This window comes from Leuresthes tenuis, unplaced genomic scaffold (assembly GCF_036924035.1).
Source record: "Leuresthes tenuis unplaced genomic scaffold, fLeuTen1.0.hap1 SCAF_21, whole genome shotgun sequence".
In the NCBI taxonomy this organism is placed as follows: Eukaryota; Metazoa; Chordata; class Actinopteri; order Atheriniformes; family Atherinopsidae; genus Leuresthes; species Leuresthes tenuis.
The window spans coordinates 13,661,001-13,675,249 of NW_027325375.1; the positions used below are offsets into that span (position 1 = coordinate 13,661,001).

A 14,249-nucleotide genomic window follows, 5' to 3' on the forward strand; every position below is an offset into this window, starting at 1 on the left:
TCCCGCTATTGATTGTGTAGAGTCGGGTATTTTAACCTTTTCTTACCCGCGTTTTACCAACTATGGTCGGACATTCACACCTTCTTACAGCGGAACACCTCCGCTCCCTCTTTTGATGGTGTATGTTCTGGCATTCGAACCTTTTCTTACCCACTTTTTACAAACTATGCTCGGACATTCACACCTTGCAGCGAAACACCTCCGCTCCCTCTTTTGATTGTGTATGTTCGGGCATTCGAACCTTTTCTTACCCGCCTTTTACAAACTATGGTCGGACATTCAAACCTTCTTGTGGCCGAACACATCCACTTCTGCTTTTTATGATGTATAGTTGGGCATTCACACCTTTTCTTACCCATTTTTCAGTAATTATTGGTGGACATTCAGACCTTCTTGCAGCTGAACACCTCTGCTCCCGCTTTTGATGGTGTATAGTCGGGCTTTCGAGGCTTTTCTTCAACGGTGTTTACAAATTATGGTTGGAAATTCAGACCTTGCAGCCGAACACCTCCGCTCCCTCTTTTGATCATACATTGTCGGGCATTCGCACCTTGTCTTACCCGCGTTTTACAAACCATGGTCGGACTTTCACACCTTCTTGTAGCCGAACAACTCCGCTCCCGCTATTGATTGTGTACAGTCGGGTATTTTAACCTTTTCTTACCCGCTTTTTACCAATTATGGTCGGACATTCACACCGTCTTACAGCGGAACACCTCCGCTTCCTCTTTTGATGGTGTATGTTCGGGCATTCGAACTTTTTCTTACCCACTTTTTACAAACTATGGTCGGACATTCAAACCTTCTTGTAGCAGAACACATCCACTTCTTCTTTTGATGATGTATGGTTGGGTATTCGCACCTTTTCTTACCCATTTTTCAGGAATTATGGGTGGACATTCACACCTTCTTGCAGTCGAACAGCTCTGCTCCCACTTTTGATTATGTTTGGTTGGATATTCGAAACTTTTCTTAACTGCTTTTTACAAACTTTGGTCGGACGTTCACACCTTCTTGCAGCCGAACACCTCCGCTTCCGCTTTTGATGGTATATATTCGGGCATTCGAACCTTTTCTTACCCGCTTTTTACCAACTATGGTCGGACATTCACACCGTCTTTCAGCGGAACACCTCCGCTCCCTCTTTTGATGGTGTATGTTCGGGCATTCGCACCTTTTCTTACCTGCTTTTTACAAACTTTGGTCGGACGTTCACACCTTCTTGCAGCCGAACACCTCTTCTCCCGCTTTTGATGATGAATTGTCCGGCATTCTTACCTTTTCTAACACATTTTTCAGCAATTATTGTCGATCATTCACACCTTTCTCATCAGCTTTTTGCAAATTATGATCTGACATTCACACCTACTTGCAGCCGAACACCTCGGCTTCCGCTTTTGATGGTGTATATTTTGGCATTCGAACCTTTTCTTACCCGCTTTTTACAAACCATGGTAGGACTTTCACACCTTCTTTTAGCCGAACAACTCCGCTCCCGCTATTGATTGTGTAGAGTCGGGTATTTTAACCTTTTCTTACCCGCTTTTTACCAACTATGGTCGGACATTCACACCTTCAACATGCCCTTCTATGTCCACAATTTTGGCGTCACGAACAGGATCCCTCGACTGGTGTCTCTGGACCGGACCGCAGTGCATGGCCAGCCTGGACTGAAGTAGCTGTTCCAGCCTCATACCTCCAAGGCCTTTTCGGAGAGAGAGGACTGGCAGGTCCTTTTCCTGAATACCAGCGCTGGGATCATTTTTTAAATATGATAGTCTGAGATGATAGGACTGCTTTTTAGTTTTTATTTGAATAAAAGAGGGTTTCCCAGTTGTGTCATTAGTGAGACAGAGATTTCATGGGTAAGGGAAACTTTTGAAGCAGTCCGAAGAAGTGTGAGTACAGATTAAGGTCCTCATTGGAGACGTCCTTTGAGTGAAGGAATATATTTCCCCATTCCAAGTCTGAGAATGGGAAACAGTAGGTCTCAGACTTTTGACCCTACCGGGGGACCTAAGCATGTTGAAATGAAAAAGAAATATGGTCCAGAGGTTTTCCACCTGAAGGTTCTTTTAGTATGTTAGAAATAAGAAAATTAGAAGAAAAGTTTTGCAAATATGAGAAAGAGATGAAGCAAAAAAAAAGAAAATTAAGTTTAAATAAGAAGTAAGAAAGGTATAGAATGTTGGAAAAAATAAAGTGTATTAAGAGAAAGAAAGGAAAATGTTAAACAAATGCTATGACGGAATGATGATAATAATTTAGTATGTGGACGAAAAGATAATTCAGCTCTGATTAAGACTGAATCTTCTTTTAAACCACCACCATATTCCACTGATAACACTTTTTCTCCTTCTGCACCTCTATACCCCACCCTGAGCGCTCTCGCTGTGCCGGATCCAGACCTGGACTCCTGCCCTCCACGACGCCTGCAACAACAACAGCCAGCCCTGCCACAAGCCTCTGGCTCTCGGGAAGAAGGGACTTCTTCCATCCTCCCTCGGGAAGAAATTCCATCATTCTCACAACATCAGTTACATAGGTCTGATGATGAGGAAAAGGAAGACGTTTGGTTCTCCAGCGTAACTGCCCAAGAACTTTTAACGCAAGTGACAAAAATCCTTTACCCACAATCTGGACTTCAGAGATCTAAACGTGAGAAAAAACAAAACCAGATTCAAACCATGCCTATGGTTAAAGTTGCAGTTCCCACTGGACCATTACTGGTTTATCGACCCTGGACTGAGACTGACATCATGGAAGCATAACAATGCTTACCAGATCCAGAGATTTCTGGACCCCATTTTGCTGACGAGTTGCGAGATTTCTGCGCACAATTCTGCCCGACCGGGGTTGAATTGCGTCGCATATTGGCAAAAAAGTTCAAACTGACCGACCTCTGCAAAATAGAGGCCAGTATGCTACAACTGGATTTGCGACCTACCAACAGTGAACGAGGACATAATGATAACGCTCAATATGAAGCAGCCATCCAAAGACTGTGTCAAGCCATCACCACTCAATTTCCAACCAAAATCAATATGTCCCACATTTACACCTGCAAACAGAAACCCGGTGAAGGGACTGATGATTTTGTACACCGCATCCTTGAGGAAGTCAGCAAGCACAGCGGTCATCAGAGACCAAGGGATTTGGGTAATGAATCAGGACCATGGGAGAGTATTGCATGCAATGCAATAATTAAAGGCCTCATGCCAGATGTCGCCACTGAAGTAAAGAACATTTACGTGGGATGGTGTGAGGGTCCTCGTTTGGCTGACGTTCGCCGATATGCTCGCCATGCAGAGAACCAAGTTGAGACGCGTAAGATATAGGACAAGTGTGAAAAGGAGCTGCATTTGGCAGCCATGACCATGTATTACGCAGTTGGTGTAAACAGAGGACGAGGCCGAAGTCGAAGACGTGGACGTGTGGGAGAGGAGGTCGAAATGGGCCACGCCAGAGCTATGATCCGAATATTTGTTTTTACTGTGGCTGTGTCCACAGCTGAAAAGTGATGAAATTGGGCAAAAGGCTGACTGAGGGTGGGAGGCAGGTTCTGGACGTCACGCCGCAGCGGAGCCTCCACTAATGGGTGATAGCACAAACACACTCACACATTTTTCCTGCTCTGTGTAGTGAAGAAACGCTTGCCGACTGTGATTCACGTAGTAAAGTTTTGCATGCTATTTCCGTCCTAGAGCAAAGATATTTCTCTCAGAATATAGGAACTTATGTTCATCAGTAGTGACGTCAGGGGAGTTTGATTGTCCTCCAAAGTTAAGTGGAAACCACGTTTACTCTATGTCTGCATCAGGCCAGGTTGTGAAGGAGAAAATGACATCGCCCATTGCGTGTGTCACTCCAGATGGGCTCTCCTTCAAACACTCATTTTTGTTATCAGAGTTGTGTCCCATTAACCTGATGGGCTGTGATCTCAAATGTAAATTAGGCATTATTTTAACTTCTACACCAGAGGGTGTTAACGTTATGTTACAGCCTGACAAAGTTTTCACAGCAGTGCAGTTTGATTCATCTGCACTTACATATGCTTATGAGTGGAAACTTCCCAGCTCTCCTTTTTCACAACAACTAGTGGAAGAAGCAAAAGCGTTAGTTTCACCCCTTTCTGATTTCATGCAACCTGCTGATTTGCACTGCACATCACACATTTCTTTGGGGCCTGACAATGACTATGAGAAGAAGTGAAAAAATATGTGCGCCTACTTTATTGACTCCAGAGCACTTCGATTTTTTTAATGTTTGTGGTACTCGCCCTCACATTTCCTTGGCCAAACGTACACACTGGCAGTGACAAGGTGTGGGAGAGTTTGTTGCTACATGTCAGAAAGAAATGGAGTGGACTGTTTCACCTGCTGATCCAAATTTGATGTGTTCATCAGGTTTTTGCAAATTATGATCTGACATTCACACATGCTTTTGATGATGTATGGTTGGGCATTCGCACCTTTTTTTACCCATTTTTCAGGAATTATGGGTGGACATTCACACCTTCTTGCAGCTGAACACCTCCTCTCCCGCATATGATCATGTGCGGTTTGATATTTGAAAATTTTCTTTCATGTTTTCTAGCAATTATTGATGGACATTCAGACCTTCTTGCAGCTGAACCCCTCTGCTCCCGCTTTTGATGGTGTATAGTCGGGCTTTCGAGCCTTTTCTTCCCCGGTTTTTACAAATTATGGTTGGACATTCAGACCTTCTTTTAGCCGAAAACCTCCGCTCCCTCTTTTGATCATACATTGTCGGGCATTCGCACCTTTTCTTACCCGCTATTTACAAAAAATGGTCGGCCATTCACACCTTCTTGTAGCCGAACACATTCGCTCCCGCTATTGATTGTGTACAGTCGGGTATTTTAACCAACTACGGTCGGACATTCACACCTTCTTATGGCGGAACACCTCCGCTCCCTCTTTTGATGGTGTATGTTCGGGCATTCGAACCTTTTCTTACCCGCTTTTTACAAACTATGCTCGGACATTCAAACCTTCTTGTAGCCTAACACATCCAGTCCTGCTTTTGATGATGTATGGTTGGGCATTCGCACCTTTTTTTTTACCCATTTTTGAGGAATTATGGGTGGACATTCACACCTTCTTACAGCTGAACACCTCCTCTCCCACTTATGATCATGTGCGATTGGATATTCGAAATTTTTTTTTCATGTTTTCTAGCAATTATTGATGGACAATCAGACCTTCTTGCAGCTGAACACCTCCGCTCCCGCTTTTGATGGTGTATAGTTGGTCTTCCGAGCCTTTTCTTCCCCGGTTTTTACAAATTATGGTTGGACATTTAGACCTTCTTGCAGCCGAAAACCTCTGTTCCCTCTTTTGATCATACATTGTCGGGCATTCGCACCTTTTCTTACCCGCTTTTTACCAATTATGGTCGGATATTCACACCTTCTTACAGCGGAAAACCTCCGCTCCCTTTTTTGATCATTTATGGTCTGGCAATACTACCTTTTCGTACCCGTTTTTGAGTAATTATGGCTGGACATTCACAGCTTCTTGCAGCCGAACACCTCTTCTCCCGCTTTTGATGATGAATGGTCCGGCATTCTTACCTTTTCTAACACATTTTTCAGCAATTATTGTCGGTCATTCACACCTTTCTCATCAGCTTTTTGCAAATTATGATCTGACATTCACACCTACTTGCAGCCGAACACATCAGCTTCCGCTTTTGATGGTGTATATTTTGGCATTCGAACCTTTTCTTACCCGCTTTTTACCAACTATGGTCGGACATTCACACCTTCTTACAGCGGAACACCTCCGCTCCCTCTTTTGATGGTGTATGTTCTGGCATTCGAACCTTTTCTTACCCACTTTTTACAAACTATGCTCGGACATTCACACCTTCTTGCAGCGAAACACGTCCGCTTCCTCTTTTGATTGTGTATGTACGGGCATTCAAACCTTTTCTTACCCGCCTTTTACAAACTATGGTCGGACATTCAAACCTTCTTGTGGCCGAACACATCCACTTCTGCTTTTAATGATGTATAGTTGGGCATTCACACCTTTTCTTACCCATTTTTCAGTAATAATTGGTGGACTTTCACACCTTATTGTAGCCAAACAACTCCGCTTCCGCTATTGATTGTGTACAGTCGGGTTTTTTAACCTTTTCTTACCCGCTTTTTACCAACTATGGTCGGACATTCGCAGCATCTTACAGCGGAACACCTCCGCTCCCTCTTTTGATGGTGTATGTTCGGGCATTCGAACTTTTTCTTACCCACTTTTTACAAACTATGGTCGGACATTCAAACCTTCTTGTAGCAGAACACATCCACTTCTTCTTTTGATGAATTATGGTTGGGCATTCGCACCTTTTCTTACCCATTTTTCAGGAATTATGGGTGGACATTCACACCTACTTGCAGTCGAACAGCTCTGCTCCCACTTTTGATTATGTTTGGTTGGATATTCGAACCTTTTCTTAACTGCTTTTTACAAACTTTGGTCGGACGTTCACAACTTCTTACAGCCGAACACCTCCGCTTCCGCTTTTGATGGTATATATTCGGGCATTCGAACCTTTTCTTACCCGCTTTTTACCAACTATGGTCGGACATTCACACCGTCTTTCAGCAGAACACCTCCGCTCCCTCTTTTGATGGTGTATGTTCGGGCATTCGCACCTTTTCTTACCCGCTTTTTACAAACTATGGTCGTACATTCAAACCTTCTTGTAGCCAAAAACCTCCACTCCCTCTTTTGATCATACTTTGTCGGGCATTCAAACCTTTTCTTACCCGCCTTTTACAAACTATGCTCGGACATTCAAACCTTCGTGTAGCCAAACACATCCACTCCTGCTTTTGTTGATGTATGGTTGGGCATTCGAACCTACTTGTTGCCCGCTTTTCATTAATTATGGGTGGACATTCACACCTTGTCGCAGCCAAACACCTCCGCTCCCTGTTTTGATCATGTATGGTTGGACATTCGCACCTTTTCTCACCCGCTTTTTGCAAACTATGGTCGGCCATTCACAGCTTCCTCTCCACCATACTTGTATGGTGGGATATTCACACCCACTTGCATCCGAAGACCTCCGCCCCCACTTTTGTTGATATTTAGCCGATCATTCGCACCTTACCCGCTTTTGGCCACTATGGCCTTCTTGCAGCCAAAAACCTCTGATCTCGCTTTTGATGATGTAAGGTTGGGCATTCAGACCTTGCTTCACCTGCTTTTCACCAAATATAGTCGGACATTCACACCTTCTTGCAGCCGAACACTTCCGCTCCACCTTTTAGTTTTCTATGGGGCATTCACACCTTTTTTTACACCGCATTTTATAAAAACACCACGGGAACACCGTATTGAGGCTTTGTTCTGACCGCTCATTCGGTGTCGCGTTTCTTTCAAGCAATTCTCCTGGTTAGCCCGCACTCGGCTCGCTCCCAGAGCCGTGTTAAAGTCTGCTTCGCATTCACTCTCTTTTCTCAGCAGATTAAAAGAATTGCTTTTTCACAAGAGCAGAGGAGAGCGCACCATTCCCAGCGGCACTGCAGTACCGGGTCGATGCTTGGAGCGAACTGAGCAAGCTCCTTTTTCAGCTCCTATTGATAAAAATCCATTTAATATGTAGTCCTCGCATAGACATATCACATATTAAACTGATAAGTACAGATACTACACTTGATCTTAGCCAAAAGGCCGAGAAGCGATATCTGTCCACTGGTTCACGTCCGAGGGCCCTTCCTGGCACAATGCGCACTTGTAGCGGTGTTCTTTTTATGGCCATAGTCACACTTTGCACCTCCGCCCACCCGCTGCACTGAGCACTCTTCAACCCTTTTAAATGGTATAACTTTACACTACCGCACGCTCCAGCGAGCACCATTCAAGCAACATCGGCACAGTCGCAACAAGTAAGGCGACTCTACTCAGAGAAGTCACTCTGCACAGTAACAAGATTTCTTTTGCACAGACAGAAAGGGCTTCACCCGCAAAGGTAAAGCCTGCCAAAAATAGAAACAACTCATTAGTGCTGCTCTCCACAGAACTCTTTAGTAAAAAGGCGAAAGACTTGTACATTATGAAGAGAAACCAGTGTACGATTATCCATCACTGCGGGAGCAGGGCATCAGGCTAGTTGGCATAGCCACCTTCCCCATGGTGAGCTTTGCTTGGTTGAGACGCTTGCTCCCCCCCCTTGCTCCTCGGCTGACCAAGTAGGAACAATCGGGCCCTATTCGATGGCTGCCTTGTCTTTTACTCTGTGCAAAAGACAAGGCAGCCACAAACAACACGGGAACACCGTATTGAGGCTTTGTTCTGACTGCTCATTCGGTGTCGCGTTTCTTTCAAGCAATTCTCCCGGTTAGCCCGCACTCGGCTCGCTCCCAGAGCCGTGTTAAAGTCTGCTTCGCATTCACTCTTTTTTCTCAGCAGATTAAAAGAAACTTCCATCCTGCACCGCTGTTTGCTTTTTCACAAGAGCAGAGGAGAGCGCACCATTCCCAGCGGCACTGCAGTACCGGGTTGATGCTTGGAGCGAACGGAGCAAGCTCCTTTTTCAGCTCCTATTGATAAAAATCCATTTAATATGTAGTCCTCGCAAAGAGGACATATCAGACATTAAACTGATAAGAACAGATACTACACTTGATCTTAGCCAAAAGGCCGAGAAGCGATAACTGTCCACTGGTTCACGTCCGAGGGCCCTTCCTGGCACAATGCGCACTTGTAGCGGTGTTCTTTTTATGGCCATAGTGTCACTTTGCACCTCCGCCCACCCGCTGCACTGAGCACTCTTCAGCCCTTTTAAATGGTATAACTTTACACTACCACACGCTCCAGCGAGCACCATTCAAGCAACAACTTTGCACTCCAGCTTCGAACATCGGCACAGTCGCAACAAGTAAGGCGACTCTACTCAGAGAAGTCACTCTGCACAGTAACAAGATTTCTTTTGCACAGACAGAAAGGGCTTCATCCGCAAAGGTAAAGCCTGCCAAAAATAGAAACAACTCATTAGTGCTGCTCAACGTTGTACTTTGCAGTAAAAGAAAGAGCAAATCTAAAGTTTCAGGAATCCGAGAATAAGCTTACTTTCATGAGTTCTTCACGATTTCGGATTTTGCTATAAAATGAATTCCTTCACTCAAACTAAATTAAAACTGCTAAACCGCTAATCTGTTACATACAAGGCAGATGTCAAATTCACCGAAATAGGATCTAAGGGTATTTGGCCAATCGAGCTGTAGCAGCTTCGGTAAAAGAGTATAAGTTGAAGAGTTTGTGAATAAAGGTGTGCGCACACATAGTGAGTTGTAGGAAAATAGGCAGGGAGCAATGCCGGCTGGGGTATATGTTCTTGTATGTTGTCTGACTGTTTGATTTGAATGTGTTGTGTAAGTGTCCTGTTGAATGTTACATGTTTGGGCTTTGACACGCTTCACTGTGGTTGTTAACTGTGTGGTGTGTCCTGAAATGTTATATGTTTGGGCTGTGTGACATGCTTAATGCTTTTCAGTAGCAACCCACTTATTCATATATAGCAACTGACAACATAAGAAGTCCGGACATACTTTGATAGTAGTTGTAGAAGTATCCTTATTGATAATAGATAAACTAATTCATAGTGATAGAACAGTGGATGAACAGGTGCCTGCACATGTCTCATGAAAATAAAATGGGTGTATGATTGCTGACGGCAGAGCAATACTGCCAAACTTATGAGTTCTTGTGGCAAACTTGATTCAGTGTCTTGACGTGTATACGCTGTTTCGCTGACTTGTCACAAGAAACAAAGTATGTTTGATAAGATCCGACCATTTTATTACGGGAGGATCAGTATGTATGGATTCTGATGTGACTGATAAACCCATTCGTATCTTAAGCATAATCTAATACGTGAGACAACGCCCTGGCACACAATCAAAAAAAAAAAGAGAGAGAGCGGTTTTGTGTCCCCACAGTCCATAATGTAGAAAAGAGAGAAAAAAGCCTTTCTGATTTGGTGTGTGTGCTCACAGTGCAGAGTGTAGAGAAAAGAGAGAAAAGAAAGCCGTTTTGGTGTCATGGGTGTTGTGACTTACACACACACATTTCTGAATTGAGAAAGGAAATTATTTTAGAGAAAACACTAGAGTTTAGATCCCACATTTGCTGATAGGCATTCATTTAATTTTTCTTTTAATCAGTTTTAAAGTGAATACTAACTGAGAAATGAAAAAGGTGAAGAGTTTAGAAGCTTGGTTCAAGAGCAAAACTTGGTTTATGATCAGCTGAGTCTCTAAACAGAACAGCAAAGGGCTTCATCGAACATTTAAAAAAGATTCAGATTGTTAGAATATCCAGAATTTATAGGAATGGTGGTGATTACTCTTATTTTCTAGAATGGAAATAACTGCACCATGTCTGTTTTATGAATTTAAGGGGCTAAAAAGTTTTGTTCTCGTTTTTCTATGATTAACCGAATGTATGTGAGAGTCCAAACAGACAGAAGGGTTACGGCCGAGCGCTGGACCTTCCAAAAAAGATGAGACAGGCTGGACCTGTGCCATACTAGTTAAGACCTGCCTGTGGATAACAGGTTCTTTAAACTCTCACACACACAAACTCACACACGTTCGCACACATACACCCATACACACACATTCTTGAACTTGCTGCAAGATTAAACATTTGCATTAACTGACTCCAGCAACTCTGAGTCTCATTGAGAGACTTTTCTCAACAATTGGGTCCTCAAACCAGATCTCAACGTTTTTTCCGCTTTCCAGGGTCGGAGCTGAAACCGTGCACAGGGGAGTCCAGTACTCCTAATGAAAGACCCCCTGCTGAATTGCGGTAATTAGGGGCCAGTGTCCACTGAAAGGGGGAAAAAGGGACGAGATCGTACTTTTGAATCAATGGCCAGAAGCCATTGGCAGTGCAGGCATCAACAATAATGGTGTTATTTCACCCATTAACACTTAAGGTACCTCATGCAGTGGCTGTGATATGGTTACTTAACAAAATATCTTTACCAGACATCTCTCCTACATAACAGTTCTTCTTTCACAGCCACACCTTGTTGTCGAGAGATGTGCTACACTTAATCCATCCACACTGCTACCTACCCCACAGATGGAAAGCCTCATGATTGCATGTCAGAAATAACCATCAGTGTTTTACCCAGGCCAGACTTAACTGATATACGTTATGAAAATGCAGAAATAACTATATTTATTCAACAGGTCAAGCAAAAAACCCTGATGGCACAAATGCTACAGGATTTGCAGTAGTAACAGAAACTGAAGTTTTCTTAAAACAACCACTACCAAAAAATTACTCTGTTCAAGCAGTCGAATTGGTAGCTTTAACTGAAGCTTGTAAATTAAATAACAAAAAGGTTGTTAACGTTTACACTGACAGTCAGTATGCCTTCTCAACTGTACATGTGTTAACACAGCATTGGAAAAACAGGTATGTTGACATCCACAGCTAAATGTATAAACTACAAATATTTTAGCATTATTAGATGTTATTCAATTGCCATCTACAATAGACTCGTATGAATGACCGGAAGGAAAACCATACTGCCAAAGAATTTGTTTAAATATGCTGCAGTATTGAGCCACGGACCATGTCATGTCTCAACAGGAGGGATGGAAGCAATAATGAACAAGGTTTTTACAGCATATGGTTTTACTAATTATTGAATTTTTTTTTTTAGAATAAATAAATGAATAAAGTTTTGTCTAGCAGGTCAAATATGTGCAAAATACATTCCACAGGGCAATCTAAGACCAAAACGAAGATAATTCCCTAAGCCAGTGTATCTTTTTCAACATATTTGTTTGGATTTCATTATTTCATTATTGTGTAGATTTCATTGAACTAAATTAATGTTAAGGGAAACGATTCTGCTCAGTGACAACAGAGGTTTTTACCAAATGGTCTGAAATATTTCCATGTGCACAAGCAGATGCACTCTCAGTAGCAAAATCACGCGTAAAATAACTAATTTCTAGATTTGAAATTCCTGAAAAGATCTTCAGTGATAATTTGACACACTTTGTAAACTATGTCATCTCACTGATGGCAAAGAACTTAAAATAGATCTTAGAAACCACTGTGATATAGAAGGTTTCGCTAACACATTGGAATTGTTTTACTATTTACATATGCATGTGCAGTGAAGAATTGCTTGCTGCTGATAAATGCAAAGAAGAACAGCTTACACATAGATGCTCACATATAGGCTGCTGAATGCAATGAAGACCTGCTTAACCACTAAATTTCAATGTCAATGTGTAATATTCAATTAGGATTTGCAAAACAGTGAAGTTAAACAATGAATGGGTCCATAGTCGGTATGAGAAGACTACAGGAATATTTACCTGGGTGTACGTTCAAACAGAGATGAGAAAATTGCGATAAATTATTGTTTGTTTGTTTGTTAGTATGTATATGAATGTTATGTGTATAAACTGTGTTGAGTTGTAATTACTCAGTAGTGTCTCAGTGAAACAACCGACGGGGGAAGCCTTGCGGTGACAACAAAAGCAGTGTTTTACTGATCAGTCAAGTTGCTCCAGTGTACTCCATACAAACTGGTTGGCTACTGAAGGGATAGAAAATGGGGAATACTTGTTTTAAAGCAAAAAAGGAATTAGATGGGAAAAATACATGTTTTAACGGGACCCAGAAAATATTATATAGATGTCGCCACTGAAGTAAAGAACATTTACGTGGGATGGTGTGAGGGTCCTCGTTTGGCTGACGTTCGCCGATATGCTCGCCATGCTCAGAACCAAGTTGAGACGCGTAAGACAACCAAAAGGGACAAGTGTGAAAAGGAGCTGCATTTGGCAACCATGACCATGTATTACGCAGTGGGTGTAAACAGAGGACGAGGCCGAAGTCGAAGACGTGGACGTGTGGGAGAGGAGGTCGAAATGGGCCACGCCAGAGCTATGATCCGAATATTTGTTTTTACTGTGGCCAGACTGGACACTGGAAGAAGGACTGTCCACAGCTAAAAAGTGATGAAATTGGGCAAAAGGCTGACTGAGGGTGGGAGGCAGGTTCTGGACGTCACGCGGCAGCTGAGCCTCCACTAATGGGTGATAGCACAAACACACTCACACATTTTTCCTGCTCTGTGTAGTGAAGCAACGCTTGCCGACTGTGATTCACGTAGTAAAGTTTTGCATGCTATTTCAGTCCGGGAGCAAAGATATTTCTCTCAGAATATAGGAACTTATGTTCATCAGTAGTGACGTCAGGGGAGTTTGATTGTCCTCCAAAGTTAAGTGGAAACCACGTTTACTGTATGTCTGCATCAGGCCAGGTTGTGAAGGAGAAAATGACAATGCCCATTGCGTGTTGTCACTCCCGATGAGCTCTCCTTCAAACACTCATTTTTGTTATCAGAGTTGTGTCCCATTAACCTGATGGGCTGTGATCTCATGTGTAAATTAGGCATTATTTTAACTTCTACACCAGAGGGTGTTAAGGTTATGTTACAGCCTGACAAAGTTTTCACAGCAGTGCAGTTTGATTAATCGGCACACTTATGAGTGGAAACTTCCCAGCTCTCCTTTTTCACAACAACTAGTGGAAGAAGCAAAAGCGTTAGTTTCACCCCTTTCTGATTTCATGCAACCTACTGATTTGCACTGCACATCACACATTTCTTTGGGGCCTGACAATGACTATGAGAAGAAGTGAAAAAATATGTGCGCCTACTTTATTGGCTGTGTCGCTCACTCCAGAGCACTTCGATTTTTTTTATGTTTGTGGTACTCGCCCTCACATTTCCTTGGCCAAACGTACACACTGGCAGTGACAAGGTGTGGGAGAGTTTGTTGCTACATGTCAGAAAGAAATGGAGTGGACTGTTTCACCTGCTGATCCAAATTTGATGTTTTCTGAACGATTGTCAGCATACAAAAAAACATTTTTGAGTACAATGCATTGTCAAAGAACTGTGGACTTAATTCCTACCACAGAATCACATTTTGAAGCATGTTTTTTATCTGAAACAGATTTGTCTTCGATACCCATGTTGGCTGAAGTGCCCAATGATCTTTGGGCTAAGAGCAAATATGATGTGGGGTTGATAAAAGGCTGTGAACCAGTAATTGTCACCCCTAAATCAGACTTTTGTCCATGTAAAAAACAATACCCTTTTAAGCCTGAAGCAATTAAAGGGATTAAACCTGTTTTTCAATCTTTTCAGAAAACAGGCGTTATTGTTCCTTTTGA

General features: G+C 42.8%; 3 non-coding genes across 3 annotated transcripts; all 3 read right to left on the reverse strand.

Moving 5' to 3' along the window:
• Positions 1-7,527: 7,527 nt before the first annotated feature.
• On the reverse strand, positions 7,528-7,715 carry LOC140280480 (U2 spliceosomal RNA). The gene has a single exon (XR_011909443.1). It is a non-coding gene; the product is annotated as a U2 spliceosomal RNA (small nuclear RNA).
• Positions 7,716-7,990: 275 nt separating this feature from the next.
• LOC140280774 (U5 spliceosomal RNA) lies at positions 7,991-8,105 on the reverse strand. The gene has a single exon (XR_011909701.1). It is a non-coding gene; the product is annotated as a U5 spliceosomal RNA (small nuclear RNA).
• A 388-nt stretch (positions 8,106-8,493) lies between these two features.
• On the reverse strand, positions 8,494-8,684 carry LOC140280799 (U2 spliceosomal RNA). The gene has a single exon (XR_011909718.1). It is a non-coding gene; the product is annotated as a U2 spliceosomal RNA (small nuclear RNA).
• Positions 8,685-14,249: the final 5,565 nt, after the last annotated feature.